The sequence below is a fragment of the Meleagris gallopavo genome, chromosome 8 (assembly GCF_000146605.3).
Source record: "Meleagris gallopavo isolate NT-WF06-2002-E0010 breed Aviagen turkey brand Nicholas breeding stock chromosome 8, Turkey_5.1, whole genome shotgun sequence".
In the NCBI taxonomy this organism is placed as follows: domain Eukaryota; kingdom Metazoa; phylum Chordata; class Aves; order Galliformes; family Phasianidae; genus Meleagris; species Meleagris gallopavo.
Window position 1 is genome coordinate 21,354,987 of NC_015018.2, and position 15,153 is coordinate 21,370,139.

General features: G+C 39.7%; 1 protein-coding gene across 1 annotated transcript in view; it reads left to right on the top strand.

The window, feature by feature from the left end:
- Positions 1–2,327: 2,327 nt before the first annotated feature.
- Positions 2,328–15,153, top strand: part of ENTPD1 (ectonucleoside triphosphate diphosphohydrolase 1) — a 47,816-nt gene continuing 34,990 nt past the window's right edge. The window contains exon 1 of the mRNA XM_010714582.3: positions 2,328–2,453. The gene's annotated coding sequence lies outside the window, so the exon portion shown is untranslated. The remainder of the gene's footprint in view (positions 2,454–15,153) is intronic.

Below are 15,153 nucleotides of genomic sequence, written 5' to 3' on the forward strand. Positions count from 1 at the left end.
GTGTGGGTGGGCAGTGAGGGGCCCCCCTGCTCGTGATGGCTAAGCCCCGTGGGTGCTACTGAGCAGCTGCTGTCATTTCTTTGCTTATTCTTGCCTTTTTTAGTTTCTTTGGGTAAGCTATGATTTTTTTTTTCAATGGGCTTTGAGTTGACTGTGCGGTAGAGAGAAGCGGTGAAGGATGTCTGCCGAAAAAAAATCAGTGGTGGCACTTCCCACTGCACTTCTTTTGTCATGTCCCTGAAGCAAAGCTCTCATAAAACTGATTGCCTTGTCTTCCTGCTTGCAATAGTTGCATCCCAGCCACCTTGGCCAGAAACTCCCATGCTATCCAGGTGCTCTGGATGTTCCTGGGTAACAGTTGCTCTGCAGAGATTGGAAGGAAAATGTTAGCTTTAGCACTATTTTTCTTTCTGACCTTTTTCCTCAAGAACTGTCTCTGTATTGGAGGTGTGCAAAAGTATCACTTTCTTTGCAGTAATGCTGTTCCATACAACACAAGATGAAAGAAACCATCTGGGGAAATGCAATTCCTACACCAGGCTGTGTTGGGGGAAGTAAAGTCTGACAGGTTAATATCTACTGTCAGAAGGCACTCCCTGCAGTTAGGATACAAGGAAAAACAAAAGAAATCCTTCCTGACAGGGTCAGTATTACCGATATCAAGATACGGAACTGCTGGTCCAAGCTGTGGAGGAGAGAGATGACAAGAGGAATGCTCCTTCCCCTGGAGATATTCAAGATCAGACTGGAGCATGCTCTGAGTACCATGATGGAGCTGTAGATATCCCTGTTTATTGCAGGGGAGTTGGGCTAGATGGCCTATAAGGATCCCTTCCAACTCAAATTCTATGAAGTTTGGTTTCAACCACTGGCACTGCTTTTCTTTTTGATGTTGACAGTTGAGAAAGGCAAATTCTGAGAGGTCCAGTCCAGCAGTTTCTAGCAGTAAGGATCCAAGGTTTTGTTTCCTTCTTCCAGCACGTGCTAGCCTTATGGCAGAAGTAGGCATGTGTCCTTTGTTTTGTCTCTATCTATAAAATGACTACCTATGTCTTCTTATAGGAGGCTGCTCTGACACACTACTGCTGCAGCACTGGAATCTCGCCCCAAGCTATAGAAAGGGCTGAGGTCCAGAAAGAAAAGCACATCTCTGAAAAAGTGGAGCATATTTCCTTGCTGTCTTGCGCCTTTCTGTTGCTGTTATTGCCTAAAGCCTTTATTTATTACTGCATCTGTGGGCAGGAGAAATTAGAAACGTGAAATCCCACATTCCCTCCAAATGCTAAATGCTGATCTGATAATAAGTCAGGAATACGTGCTGAGTGTCCTCGCTCTGGGGTGCTTCCCCTCACATCTCTTGTTTGAACACAGTCGAACTGTAACACGTATAGCACTTATCCTTGATTGATCAGTCAGGCATAAAGCTTGAAACCCAGTGGAAAAAAATCCCTGATTTCTTCTTTTGCGGAACAGCTGCAAGTAGAATCAGCAGGTTTGGTCCCATGTGGCATTTCATACCATTAGAACTGAGAAAACAGCTTTAAAGACGGTTCTATTACCAACTGGCATAGAAACAATGCTGATGTTTGTTTATTATTCCCATTAGTACCCTGAGCACAGATTATATCTAAGGGAAAGTATCAGATTCTGAAAATTCTTTGAATTTTCCTACTTATTTCTTAACATCTATTTCAAGTTCCCACTAACTGCAGGTCATAATTTAAAATGGATGGGAAATAATCTATCTGAAAACTCAAAGCAGCAGTGTGGTGTTGCCTATTACCATTCACAGTCCTCAAATGGAAAAATCTGAAAAGTAATCCACTTTTAAGAAAGCCAGAAAAGAGCACCTGGATTGCCATTAAGGTAGTTGAGAAGCATTAAAAAGCCCTGTGCAGGGTGCATTCTTCTCTCCACAGAAGAACATAGGTGGCTGTCACTGGGACTTCAGGTCACCTGGGACAGCAGCTGGGCCATGAGCAATTGTGGTACTCTCTGTTGCAGAGAAGCAGCTAAATGACAGTGCTAAAAATGAATTTGGTTCCCCTGGCTTGAGATATTAGTTTGTCAGGAAAGTCTAAATGTAAAACTAAAGCTTATGTTGCTTAATCTAGCTCTGGATTATGAGGGTTCTACCGAGTGCCTCTGGCTCCCGTTTTCTGTCCCTTCTCTTTGCAGCAATGGGACCTCTGAGGCATGGAATCTGTCACCTGCCCTTGGGGCTGGCCCTGGAGCGGGACGGCTCAATTATTAACCCCAAGCTCAAGTCCTTGAATAGAGCCATTCATCAGCTGGGAAAAATCAGCTGACTCCATCCTCAGGCTGGTAAAGAGTAATGAAATGGTTTCAGAGAACGACTTGCAGAAAAGACTCACAGAACACACAAAATTTGGACGTCCCCAGTGAGAAATCATTTTAAATTCCATGCATTTAGCCCTCCGCATCTACATTGGGTAAGTTGTTTTTTGGGAGATTTTCAAACTGCTGTCTTGGAGAGCTCTTGTAATCGGCAGCGCTGATTAAAAAAGCACTGTAATCTGTAATGACTTCCAACGGCTGGCACCGTAAGAATAATGGAAAATCCAGTGAACCCTTGTATCCCTGGGATTCCTGAGATGTATTAATTCTGATCAGCTATCAAATTTTAATTGTTTGAAATGCTTTCCCAGTAACATATAACTTTATAAATAAGCCTATATAATTTCTATTTAAGTATCATATTGATGAATAAAATATCAATAAATATATCAACAAAATATAAAGAAAAATATATTCCCGTTTTTACTTATTACAGTAACATTTTGTGGGTAGTATTCTGGAGATGTTAATGCAACATGCTTGGAATTCTTACTAAGCCAGTCCTGAATAAAAGCAGTTTTGGTGAGGACCTGAAAGTGAGATCAAATAATTCAATCTTGCACCTAAGCTAAATGCAGAGCAAAAAGTCAGAAAAATACCTGCTGGCATATAGAATTTAAATACTGCTTGATTAAAAATTGAAATAGGTAATGCCGATGTTGAGGATTCCCAAAATCTGCTTTTTTGGGGAAGTATCTATTTGAAACTACTATGAGTAACTATATTTCACTGTACAGTGTCCCAGCTAATGTATGGAAGACATGCAAATAATACCATAAAACATTCTCCAGCTTCAGAATTCTGCAGGAAAAAAAAAGCCTTCCGATTATTATATATTTTATGGGTAGTAGAGGATGAGTCAGTGTTCTAATACTTGATACAATCTGCACTCAAATGGGAATGTTTGCCTATGGAAATACAAATTCTTATACTTAATACAGACTGTGAATAGTTGTGCTGAAATGATTATGATTACTGACCTCAGGGCAATATATTCTGCAACTGTCCCAGATTATTGCAGTGAAAATACGGGTAGTAAAACACAAGTAGATCAAACTTAGGAATGCATGTCACCTTTTGAATCTTGCAGCCCAGTCACATAAAATAAGTTCTTGCTTGCCTGTAGCAAGAGTCACAAAATAAATAGTTTTTTGTTAAGTATTGGATGTTTTCCTCATTTTTAGACCCATGTAGGATTTAAATTTCTCTCCTCTTGATAAGTTCTTGCTTGTCAAGACTTGTCAAGCAAGCTTCTCACCTCTCTCTTTCACTGAAGTCAGTGAGGCTTAATGGCTTGCTTTAATGTTGGTCTGACCTCTTGCAGGATTACTCATAAGCTGAAATGAAAGCGTGTTGATGCTGGGGCTCTGCTACCCTGCCTTTCATCTGGAACAGCGCAAATGCTGCTGTGTGCAGTCGGGATGCATGCTGCATGTGAACACCTTCAGATCAGGTCATGCTTTCTGGTGTGATGTTAAGCTCAGGTCTTCCCACATAGTGTCAAAGCACTCCAGGGTGAAGCCACTCTAGAAGGGGAAGGCACCTCCACCTGTAGCCATTGTTTCCTTAAAGGCTGTTTTGAAAAGCACATATTTTTGTTTGTATCACTTGTCAGTTGATTCATAGCAGTAAGGATGCATTTGTCTTTGTTAGCTCTTGCTACGCCATTAAATATGTCCAGGTGCTGGCTTTAATGAAGTATTTATGTTTCCATTATGCCCATAGTAATGTTAATACTCCAGAATTATATGAAATGAGTGAAAAAGCTAAGATGAAGACAGTGGATTTGGTTATCTCAGGTGATTGATTTTCTTTGTATAATGCTGTCAGTGCTTGAAAGGCTAGGTAGATTAACTGATTCTGCCAAGAACAGGCAGGCTTGTGCTAGCCTTGCATCACGTACAATTTCCCACTTTATTGGTAGGACAGCGGAAATTTGTAAGCCTCCAGCTGTGATGTATCTTGCTGTTTTAGAAGACATGGCTTGATGGGTTGTCTCACTAGCCTGAAATGCTCACTTTTCATCGTGAGCAGAAGGTACCTGTTCAGCTATCAATAAAAAGCCTCAAGCAAGTGCATCAAGGTGCCATTTTCACCTTCTCCATTACTTCAGGGAGCTGTATAGCTTATTAACGATGCCATGCATCATGACCTTTCTAGCATCGCTGTTACATGGGCCATGATAAATTCACTTGGCTTGGTTAGGAAGCTGCAGTTGTAAGCAGGAATAGGAAGGGCTAAGAGGCACCAGGCATGCAGTGAGTGTCCAGCCAGAGAAGCTCGCCGCATTGCTGCTGTGCAGCCCTAGTGCTAATGCCAAATCACTGTAAAATTATTGACTTGTCTTCCCCAAAGGGAAGCTGGAGTGACGGCTGACCCTTTCCTTCTCTTCATGAAAGTAGTTGGCTAAAAAGTGCCACTTTCTGCTCTCACCTGGTCCATGCTCAGTCTACCTAAAGCAGCCACCAGTATTCATGAATGTCAATGTCATAATTTTTTTATCATCAGTATGCATAAGATATGCAAAAAAAAAAAAACCACAAGAACTAATATATCAAAGATTCATTTCCTAAGCCCCACCTGCTATGTGATCTGAGCAAGAGTTGATGATATAGAATTGAAATGCTGCTTTCAGAGAAAAGAATTGTTTCCAGCCCAAATAGGGTTGCACTGTGATGTGACCATGTGCCTTACCTGTTTGCAGTTTAATTTATGCTGCTGTACTCTGTATCAATGCATGTGACAACATTAGAAACCTGAAGTTTTAGGGAGACCATATAGAAGTTGCTTTCTTTTACAAAGAAGTGGAATTTAGTTTTGCTTCCATTGTTATTAAAAGTGTATTTTTTACAAGTTCTTATTGTTAATCTCTTAAGTTTGAAAAGCATGGAAAAGCATGCTGGAGAAACTGACCAAACTAAAGTTGGTTGTGCACTACTCTATAATCTTCCTCCTATTTATCTCCTTCAATGTAGACATTAATATGCTATTAAGGACTAATATCTATGTATAAACAGAAGAAGAATTAAGTGATATTTACTTTAATGTTTACCCATGAACATGCAGATTGTAACAACTGCTTGCAGGACTTTTGCTTAATATAAGCTTATGCAAGGAGAAAAATAGCAAGACAATAGTATCCTAAGTATTACTTAAGTTACTAACCTTACATTTATCAAAATGTAAGGTTTCCTTTTTACAGTGTTATAAATACAGTGTGTATAAGCCCCCGTTATGTAGAAATACAAACGATGTTTAGGCCAATAACTGCTGAGGTTAAATTTTCTACAAGCTCATTTCAAGTAGATGACAGCTACATCATTATTTGTTTGGGAATATCTCTTTGTAAAGCTGTCAGATTATAGCAAGATTTCATCACTGGTGAAAATGCATAACTGATGGTGGTGACTATGTTGAAAAAAACAGTGTTTTGTAGCTGAGAATAGTGTTATTGTGCTCTTTGCATCTGCTGTAGTTTTCATGGAAATACAGGGAATTACTTTCAGAGCAACATACAGATCTGCCTGATCTATCAAACATGAATAAAGTAATTCTGAGAACAGAAAATGCCAAAGGCAGTTCAAAAGGAGTTATAGATATACATGACATAAGGATCTCCCTGTGGAAGTTAACGTGAGTCAACATCTACAGTGGTCCTGGATGACATATTGATTCAAAATCACACAGTAATTGATGAAATTGGAGAGAATTATCTTCAGGGTCTCTTTTGAATTACTAAGGAAATAATTTAGCTCAAGTCTACTAAGTTAAGCACTGCACATTGCAAGAATTGTTATGCTCCTCCTCATCACTCATGCTGTTGAAAAGTACAGCTTTAGCTGCATATGTACTCTTAAAACCAGCAAAGAATAAAAAATACCAACTAAAAAATTGAACTGCAGTTGTCAGAGCCTCAAAATAGCACTTTTTTTTAATGTGTATTTTAACATAAGACTGCTTATTCTAAATGCCATTTTTTAGCCTAACGGCTCCTGGGGTTTTCTTATTATTATTCTATGGTTCTTTTTCTGTCCTTAAATTTCCTTCTGTTTTTCACATGTATTCTATTACAGGCTTGCAATTTAGATTGAAATTGCCTGTTAGTAGTTGTTCAAATTGAGGCATTAATCTTCTGTCTGAATTCACATCACACTATAACGTAACAATGCTGATTTTACAACTGAGTTTCCAGACCATAAGAATAAGACTACAGTACTCCATCAATGGAGGAACCTGGAAAACCAATATCTTTTGGCCAAGTGTTCTACCGTTAGGTTTGGGCTGACAGCAAACAGCTAGAAGATAGGAGCTGTCTGTACCTAAATTATGAGGAGCAAGATTATGGAAGTCCAGCTCCTGTGTTTGCCCAAGGATGCACACTCTGGCACACTTTTCTGATCAGTTTGATAAATATGAAAAGAAGATAAAACGTGGGTTCAGATAAAAAAGTTGTTGCCTTTTTTTCCCTGTATTACCTCTTTGCTACGTGTCTGACTGTCTTATGATGAATTATGATATTCATAACAGAACAAAAGCAGGCATAAGCATGGAGAGGAGTGGAATCTGTACAAATACGGTTTTGGCCCTGAAAGTAATGCATTAGAGAACACAGGCTATATAGAGAAAAGGATCTGGGATTGAAATAAGCAAAGGCTACTCCTTAATATTTCTGAAATTGCTGTTTTGTAGCTCTTCATCTGTTGGTACAGACTTGAGCAAATAAGAAATCACAAGAGATTCCAAGGTGAATGTATTCTGCTGAACTGATACAAGACTTACCTTAAAAGTAAGGTTATATATAAGTACAGAGGGCATGATAGCTAAAGCATACATTAAGTATGCCAACAGAACATTCAGTGTTATGTTTTAAATCATATGTGCTAGATGATATTGGTTCTTGTAGATGTAAACTTCTGTATGCTTATAGGGGGAACAGAAGACAAGTTACTTGCTTCTGACTTTCTTTCAACCACTGTATACCTATGAAAAAGACACGTCAAACCAGTTTAATAAGTAAATAAGAATAATTACCATTGTACCATTGCTCTTCAGCCTGTCTTTCCCTGCTATTCCTATATTCAAGGAGCCTTAGCAGAACATGGCAAACTTCAATGGTGCAGGTGCTTAATCTTTTTATTTCATGACAACGAAATGCTGCTCATGCCAGAAGTACATAGGGATGGGAAGTGTGTTTAATGCTCACTTGTAACAAAAATGAAGATCATTTTAGCCTTTCTTTTTTGAACAGAGGAAAATGCTCATATTAATGTTGATTTGCTATTCCTGCTGAGGGTGGCAGTGTGGTATCATCCTCAGAAACAGAGAAACTGCTCTGCTTCAGCAGCTCTCCTTGCTGTGGGGTGAAGGTGTGAGTTCATGCTGGCCTGGGGTGCTGGCTCACAGTGATTACAGACAACACTGCACACCCCTGTTGAAAATGGCACAACTACATGCAGTGACAGGGTGGCGATGACCATTTAACTCTGAGCTGATAGTGAAAATATGTGGAGTAACGCATCTACAGTATTGACTAAGTTATGTTTATTGTTAATATTTTATTTCCATGTCAATAACTTATTTCAGCCAGCAGATTTATATAATTAAGGACTTCCTGGTAGTTATTTACCTATCTCCTTAGCTAATCAGCTCTCTGTATTACTTGAACAGTTCTGCTGTGTTCAAATATTGATCAGTGTTCAGGTAGCTGTCAAAAGTATTCGTGCATAGTCAATATTTGTTTAGCATTAAACAATGCCCTTAGCAATACTATTACATTTACACGCTATAGAATCACAGAAGGGGTAGGCTGGAAGGGACTTTAAAGGTATCTAGTTCCAATTCTCTGCCATGGGCTGGGTGCTCCCCACCAGACCAGGGGCCATCCAACCCAGCCTTGGGCACCTGCAGGGATGGGGCACCCACTGCTCTCGGCAGCAATGCCAGGGCCTCACCCCTCTCTCAGTAAAGACCCCAACTCCTTTGCTCTGTGGTGCTGACAGCACTGTACCTGGTGTCACTGCACTGGGAGAGGTCTCTGCTGGAGGATCGCAGATGCCTCAGAGCAAGATCAACTTCATTTGTTGGGGCTTAAGTTCTGCTGGAGAAAATGCTTTGATAACACCTTATGTCATTTTAACTAATATGTTAGTGAAATAATTTAATATTTTAATCCAAAAATTTAGTGTTTAGAGTGGTTTTGATTTTAGTTGATGTGCCTAAAATCACCTTAACATTTTAAATGAGCATCTTTGTAATAAGCCCATATGAACATCTCTGGAGATAAAACTGTTTCATTGTATTTGATCTGTAGTATTCTTATTCTAGCCTTCATAATAGGGAAAAAAAAAAAAAAAATCACGCTATTAAAGGTGCCTGAATTGGTTAAGTGACCCTCATAATGAACTCTGAGGTTTCTGTTTCTGCAGTGTGAACACCGGGTAAATGCATCATAATTCCATTTTACTGCTTTATCAAGACAAAAGAATATTTGTTGTATTCAAAGTAGCTTTGAATAGATTAATATGTAAGTATTACAATTGGAAAGATTAACACAGTGGAAGGGCAATACAGGAGCATAACAGCACAGATAGAATGGTGTTACAAAAAAAAAAAACACGCTCACCTATCTCCAAAAATGCAGACTCATAGGAAAGACTCCACAGGAAAGGTATCTCCAACCAGAAATCCTTCCCCAGTGGGGGTCAGCCATTCAACGAGGTGTAAGAGAGGTGTAGTCAAGATCCACCCCTTCCAGTAGAATTGCCCTCACCTGTGTTCCCAGGGCTGACTGGGTCCTTTCCCCAGGTGCTCAATCAGTGGTTCAGGCCATGACTCAATGGTTACCATACAATAAGCAAATCTTGCAGCACACTCAGTGGTTAAGTTAGCATTCAATTACCATCGTATTTTTTTTTTAATATCTGAAAATACTGCATTTTACCCTTCTTATAAATGCTTTATTTGGAAGTTTTCTGCTAATGCCAGCTTAAATTTGGACAGGATAGGAAGTTATTTCAACTGTGGCAGCTGTTTTATTTTATTTTTACATCAACTCCTTAAAGAAATAATAGTCGTATTTGCAGTAAAACTCTTGAAGATGCTTCTTAAATTACTTTCCATTCATTTGCTAGGGGGTGAGGGAAGCATCTACTACTGCTTCCATGGTTTTGGTTGCTCCTTAACTTCCTCAGAAAAACCCCCAGCCCAATCTCACCACTGAAGCTGTCTGGTTTTTTGAGACATTGGCCCACCCCATAGGGCCAAATATAACTCAAAACTGTGTAAATGGAGAAGAGTGCTGTGTACTACTCGATGCTTCTGTTGGTGCTGGCTGGTGACGAGCATGGAAGAAGCTCTTGCTGCTTGCTCGCGGGACTTGCATGGCGTTTACAGCAGGAACATATCAGACAGTATTTGTGCATCAAAACGTGCAGAGAACATTATTCACACAGGACATCTTTTGGAAGCAGGCACAAACTCAGGAAATATGTCTGGATTAATCATTCCCTGTCTTTCTGATCCGTGCACTGACTTCTTGGCCAACCAAGAGCCCTTGGGGCAGCCCTCAGGCCAGGAGCTTTTTTTTTTAGCATGGAGCTGCCCCAAGATGCTGACAAAACTGCTCCTGGGCTGCTTTGTGCTGTGCCGAACCTGGGATTAGCCCCACAGAGTAGGAACCATGACTTGTGTCTGCCTGCTAACTCTTCAGTGCTTACATGCTCTGCCTTGAGCAAGTCCCTATTTGTGTTTCCCTGGGGAATGATTTAGGTCCTGAAGGGATATTTGTGCCGAAGAAGCGGGATAAATCCAGCTCTGATAAAAGCAGAGTGTTTTGGTGGTGCTGAGGCATGAAATAGCTGTAGACAATCAAGGGAGGTACAGGCAAGCATGGAAAGCAGTGCACTGGGTGCACAGTCACTGAATATAATCTCATCTCTTCCTCATTCTAAGAAAGCTGTGAGTAGAGATCTTCGTCTTGTAGCAGCAGATCCCAGTATTCCACTGCATCATTTCAACGTGTTGAGAAATTGAAGTCAATAAATGGCCTGAACTAAGAGATTAACAAAGCAGGCGATCAAAACATAGTTTGAGCTCAGACTTTTAGTTTTTGCCAAGAATCTCAAATGTTATAGCAGGAATATTTTTATATAGTCTGTATCTGAACTGTAATGAACCTTACAGCTTCTAAATGTTTGAATACTTACCTGCATTCAGTCTGCTTGCTCTCCAGTGGCCATACAGAAGCACATTAGCACAGTTGGTGTCCTATAAGTTGGAGGTGATTTGGCTGCTGTTTGTTTCAAGTTTCCAGCTCTAGCCTGAGTGACTGGATCTTCTTTCACTCTTTTGTTGGATTCTGGCTAGAGTCCCAAATTGCTCTTGAACTCAGACTTTTGAATTGCAGTTGAGGGAGTAAGACCAGGATTCAGTGTAGTGCCTGAGGCTGCTGACATTGAGATTTTGTATTGGACAGTTTATTTCATTGATTGTCTTCTGTTTTGTTTTGTTTCATTTTGTTTTTTTAAAAAACCATGTTAACAGCTCACTGGAGTGTAAAGTAGTTTTGTAGATTTCATTATTAAAAGGGCGACTGAAAGAAGGGTTCAAGGAAGAAAGTTTCATCAAGAATAGCTTGGTTTCTAAGTTTGTGAGGATGAGAAAAAAACAGAAGACCACGTGGAAAGAAATAATGAAATGGGAGTAAGAAGGTAAGTAAAAGATTGGTGAACAAAACAGGGTGAGTCTGGAGAGGAGATACTACTAGCGAAGGGACTTTTCCTTCCCTCCTGTAAATTAATAGTAGTGGTCAGCTCTCCTTATTAGATTGATGTTGAGGAGTGGATCACAAATATCCAACTTCCATTAGAAAGAAGTGATGAAAATTCCCTGGAAGAATTCCAGCAAAAATTTTTTATCAGGAGACTGGTACAGATGCGTGTTTAAAAATACATAAAAGGAAAAAATAGATCTTTAGAATAAATACCACATTCCTGCATTTTGCCTTTCCTAAGCCCAGAGCAGTCAGCTGGGAATAGGGTAAATCTGCAGAATTTTAGGAGTCATGCCTTGGAGTGAAAAAGGAGGAGGGAAAAAAAATGAAAATAAATCAGCAGCTGCAATTCTGTCTCTTTCAACAAAAGAATTACTTACTAATGAGGATCAGAAGAGTATATTCTGTAGTTTGAACAAGTTCAGTTATTAGAACACAGGCAAATACTCTAAAAACTAAATAAAGACTCTAAATGTTAGCTTTCTGCTGGTGACCATCTTTTCATCCAAGTAGCTTTTAAATGTATTTTTATATGTAAATGTTGCTGCATGAGAAACAGCAACAACAGTCCTTACAAATGAGTACATTCTGCAGTAGATCTTCAGCTTGTCACTGCTGTCCTTTACTGCTATCATTACTATGTTTTAAAAGATAAGTATGTTTAATATATGTAAAATGATTGCCAAATCTCAGTTATAGGCAGTCATTTAGAGCAGTGATGATAGGCTACTACATAAATCATGCAGTGCTTTGATTAGAGTACTGTAAATTCTGTCATCTTTAACTTAGTCTTATAGGCTACATCTGGGAACAATTTCACACAATGTTGTTGTTATTACCGCCATTCTGAAAGCCAGCCTTCATACTTAAACATAGTTTAGCAGAATATTATTTAGAATTTTTGAAAGATAAAAACATACCAGTTGTACCGTGACAGCTGCCCTAATTCCTCTCCAGAGATAAAAGAGATCTGAAAAATGTGGATGAAAAAGCCTAATGTAAAAGTAAGAACAAATATTTTTACTAAAGAAAATGAGGTATAATAGGAAGTGAGTAGTTATAGGAGAAAGAACAAGAAACAGGAAAGGAACAGGAGCAAAGGAAAATTTAAAAAATAGGAAGGAGAAGTGAATGCTAAGGGAGCGTGGTGAAGGAAAGCTATGTGAGAAAAGACCAACGCATTGAGGCTGGCAGTACATGTGTTTGTATGCTCCATTGTAGCCTTCGTCAGGTATTCTGGGAGCTTTGTAAGAGCTTTGTAAGTTTAAATGGAAGTTGTCTTTGGGAAAATGCATTTTCCAATTTCATAATGCTAGGCAAGCCTCTGTCACAGTGGTAGGTAATACTTTTCCCTGAATTCCATACTGTTCTTTGAAACAGAGTATAAAAAAATGAAAAGCACTGAGAGCAACAGTGAAGCCAAATAGGCTGTGGTTGATCTGCCAGCACTTGGAGGAAAAAACATTTTTCCCTGCCACAAAGAACCCTATTGTTCCTATGTTAAATACTTAAATTTGCCTGCATTTAAATCAGGCTGTCTAAAACTCTGTTTCCTTCCTATGGTAAAGCATGTGCCAGTTACTGGGGCGGTGTACAGTGGCACAGCTTCAGGGATATGCATTGGATATCAATAACAAATAAAGCTGGTCTGGTAAATCTTATTAATGGATCTTCAGTGCACCTGCTTTCATATATAGCCTTTGTCACTAAGTGTTCGAGCTCAATTTCATTTGCTAAGCACATGTAGAGAAGTTACTCTGCATCATGACGCTTGCCTATTTCCCCAGCATGACATCAAATCAGGGAGGGGCAAAGATCTCAAGCAATACGAGGAGAGTTCTACTTTCTTTAGCAGAAATTAAACTGCTATTAATATAATAAAGCTGTTATTAACAGATAAGTATTCACACAGTGTTTTTAGTCATTTCTTTCTACAGTCCCATGTAAACACACGGACACACTTGCACTCATTATCCAGTGAGGAGATGGGAAGGGCTGGCATGCTGCTGTGCTTGCTCCAGCAGGCCAGTTTGGCACATTCATAATAGAAGAAACCAAGGAGAGCATGGGGAGTACTGTCAGCACACAAATATGATTCTGAGGGGAGAATTAACGTGGGGTTTTCTTCTAGCAGCACTCTTTAACTGAGACTGCTGCTGCCTGTGACTGAAGCCTGACAGCTTTCGGTTATAAGGTATACACCAACAAATGTGGAACCCCTGAGAAATTTCTGCTCTTCACCCAGACTCAGACTGGCACTTTTCAACTCTCAAATTGCAAATTCAGTATGAAAACAGTGGAAGTGAAGTGGAGAACTCAGTTTTTGTGGAGTTAGGTTCAGTTTGTAATGATGAAATGCTTAAATTCTTTTACATCCTTGCACATCTATGTAGCTTATTTGTTCATGAGGAACATAAGTCTGAAAAGAAGAAAACAAAACATTTCAGAGTAATATAGTTGAAGAGTACTATGGTTTAGCCCATAAGAGGATGAAACATCTGAAATCTCTGAAGCATACTGACCTGGTATATTTTTGTACTGTGTGGTATTGTTGCTTGGAGAAGTTCCTTGATGCTAAAAATATCATTTCTACTCTGTTTTCTATCTCCAAGGTTACTAAATCTTTCTAACCTAAGCATAATTAGGATTATACCTACAGGATGTATTTTTAGCATGCTTGATTTTTGTGTGTGGTGCAATGTTATTCTAGCAGACGTAGCTGAGTTCAGGGAAGTCTGTGCTAAGTAAGAGAGAAGAGGAGGGAAGAAGTCCACTAACTTCAGTAGGCAGTTGTTCTGGACTCCCAGAACAACACTCTCTCCATGTTGAAAGCTGTGGGAGAGAAATTTTGCATGATGACCTAATGGTCTTTAAAGACCAGTTATCCATTTAGTTAGTGAAGGAAGCTTAAAACTTAAACCTAGATTTCAGGTTGTGAAATTTGACATTCCCTAATGGGCTTGAAGCTAGGACTATTTTTTGTTTTTACATTGTTTTTCTCACTAATAAGTCTCTTAAGAAATGGACTAAACCCCATAAATTCCTGTTTGCTTGCAAGTGACTGCTTTTGAATGCTAGCAGCCGCCCAGCTGCTGCATCCAGCAGCACTACCAAGAGCTGAGCCAGGAGGTGGCAGCTGCTGCCTTGCCTGTGGTGCCACATCCCTTCCTGACCAGTGCTGCCCTGACCCCGCTCCAGCAATGCCACCACCCACCTACCTGTCCTGTCACCCCGACAGCATGAACTTTTTACTTGCTGAATGCAATTGCTGTTTTAGGATGGAATACTGGCTGGAAATACCACCAGCAGAATTTGCACAGGTGGTTAGTTTCTTCAACCAAGCATAGAAAGCACACGTGGGAAAGAACAGCACTGTATAAATAAGGTCGTGCTTACATATAATGTAATTTCTAACTGATCATGTTAATGTACCAAACTTGTGAGGCAAAATCCCTGCACCTAAAAGCGAGTTGTGCAGGAGGTTTTGAAAGGTGACAGGCAGGGTTGTGCTTGTACAGGAAAGCACTGACAATACACGTGGCCATTTGAACTGGATACCCAGCGGGGGGCGTATTAATAGAAGAAACGAGATGAGTGACGCATCCTGCATGCTGGATGAGAAAAGCTGTGCTTAGGTGTATAGGACAGCTTAAGGAGAGAAAGGTGAGTGTGATTTGAAATGACACAGGTGTATTTAGTAAGGAGGCAGGTCTGGTCATTCATTGTGGGTATAAATTAGATACGGAACAGATATCACTTGGAGATGGTGATAGGGAATAAAAAGGAAGTCAACCAATACAAGTAATAGAAAGGCTAGAAAGCTATTTATGTATTTATATCATTCGTCTTTGGACCCTGAACTAATTCTGCTTTGTATATATGCTCAAATTCTGTAGTTCATAAAATTACAAATTAGGCTGCAAATTTAGGATTAAAGCTGAGGCTTCAGCTGGAAATCATCTAGCCTTAACCTTTTTCTGCCGAAGTTGTAAATAAAGGCAAGTACATAGAAAGTTGTTTGTTTT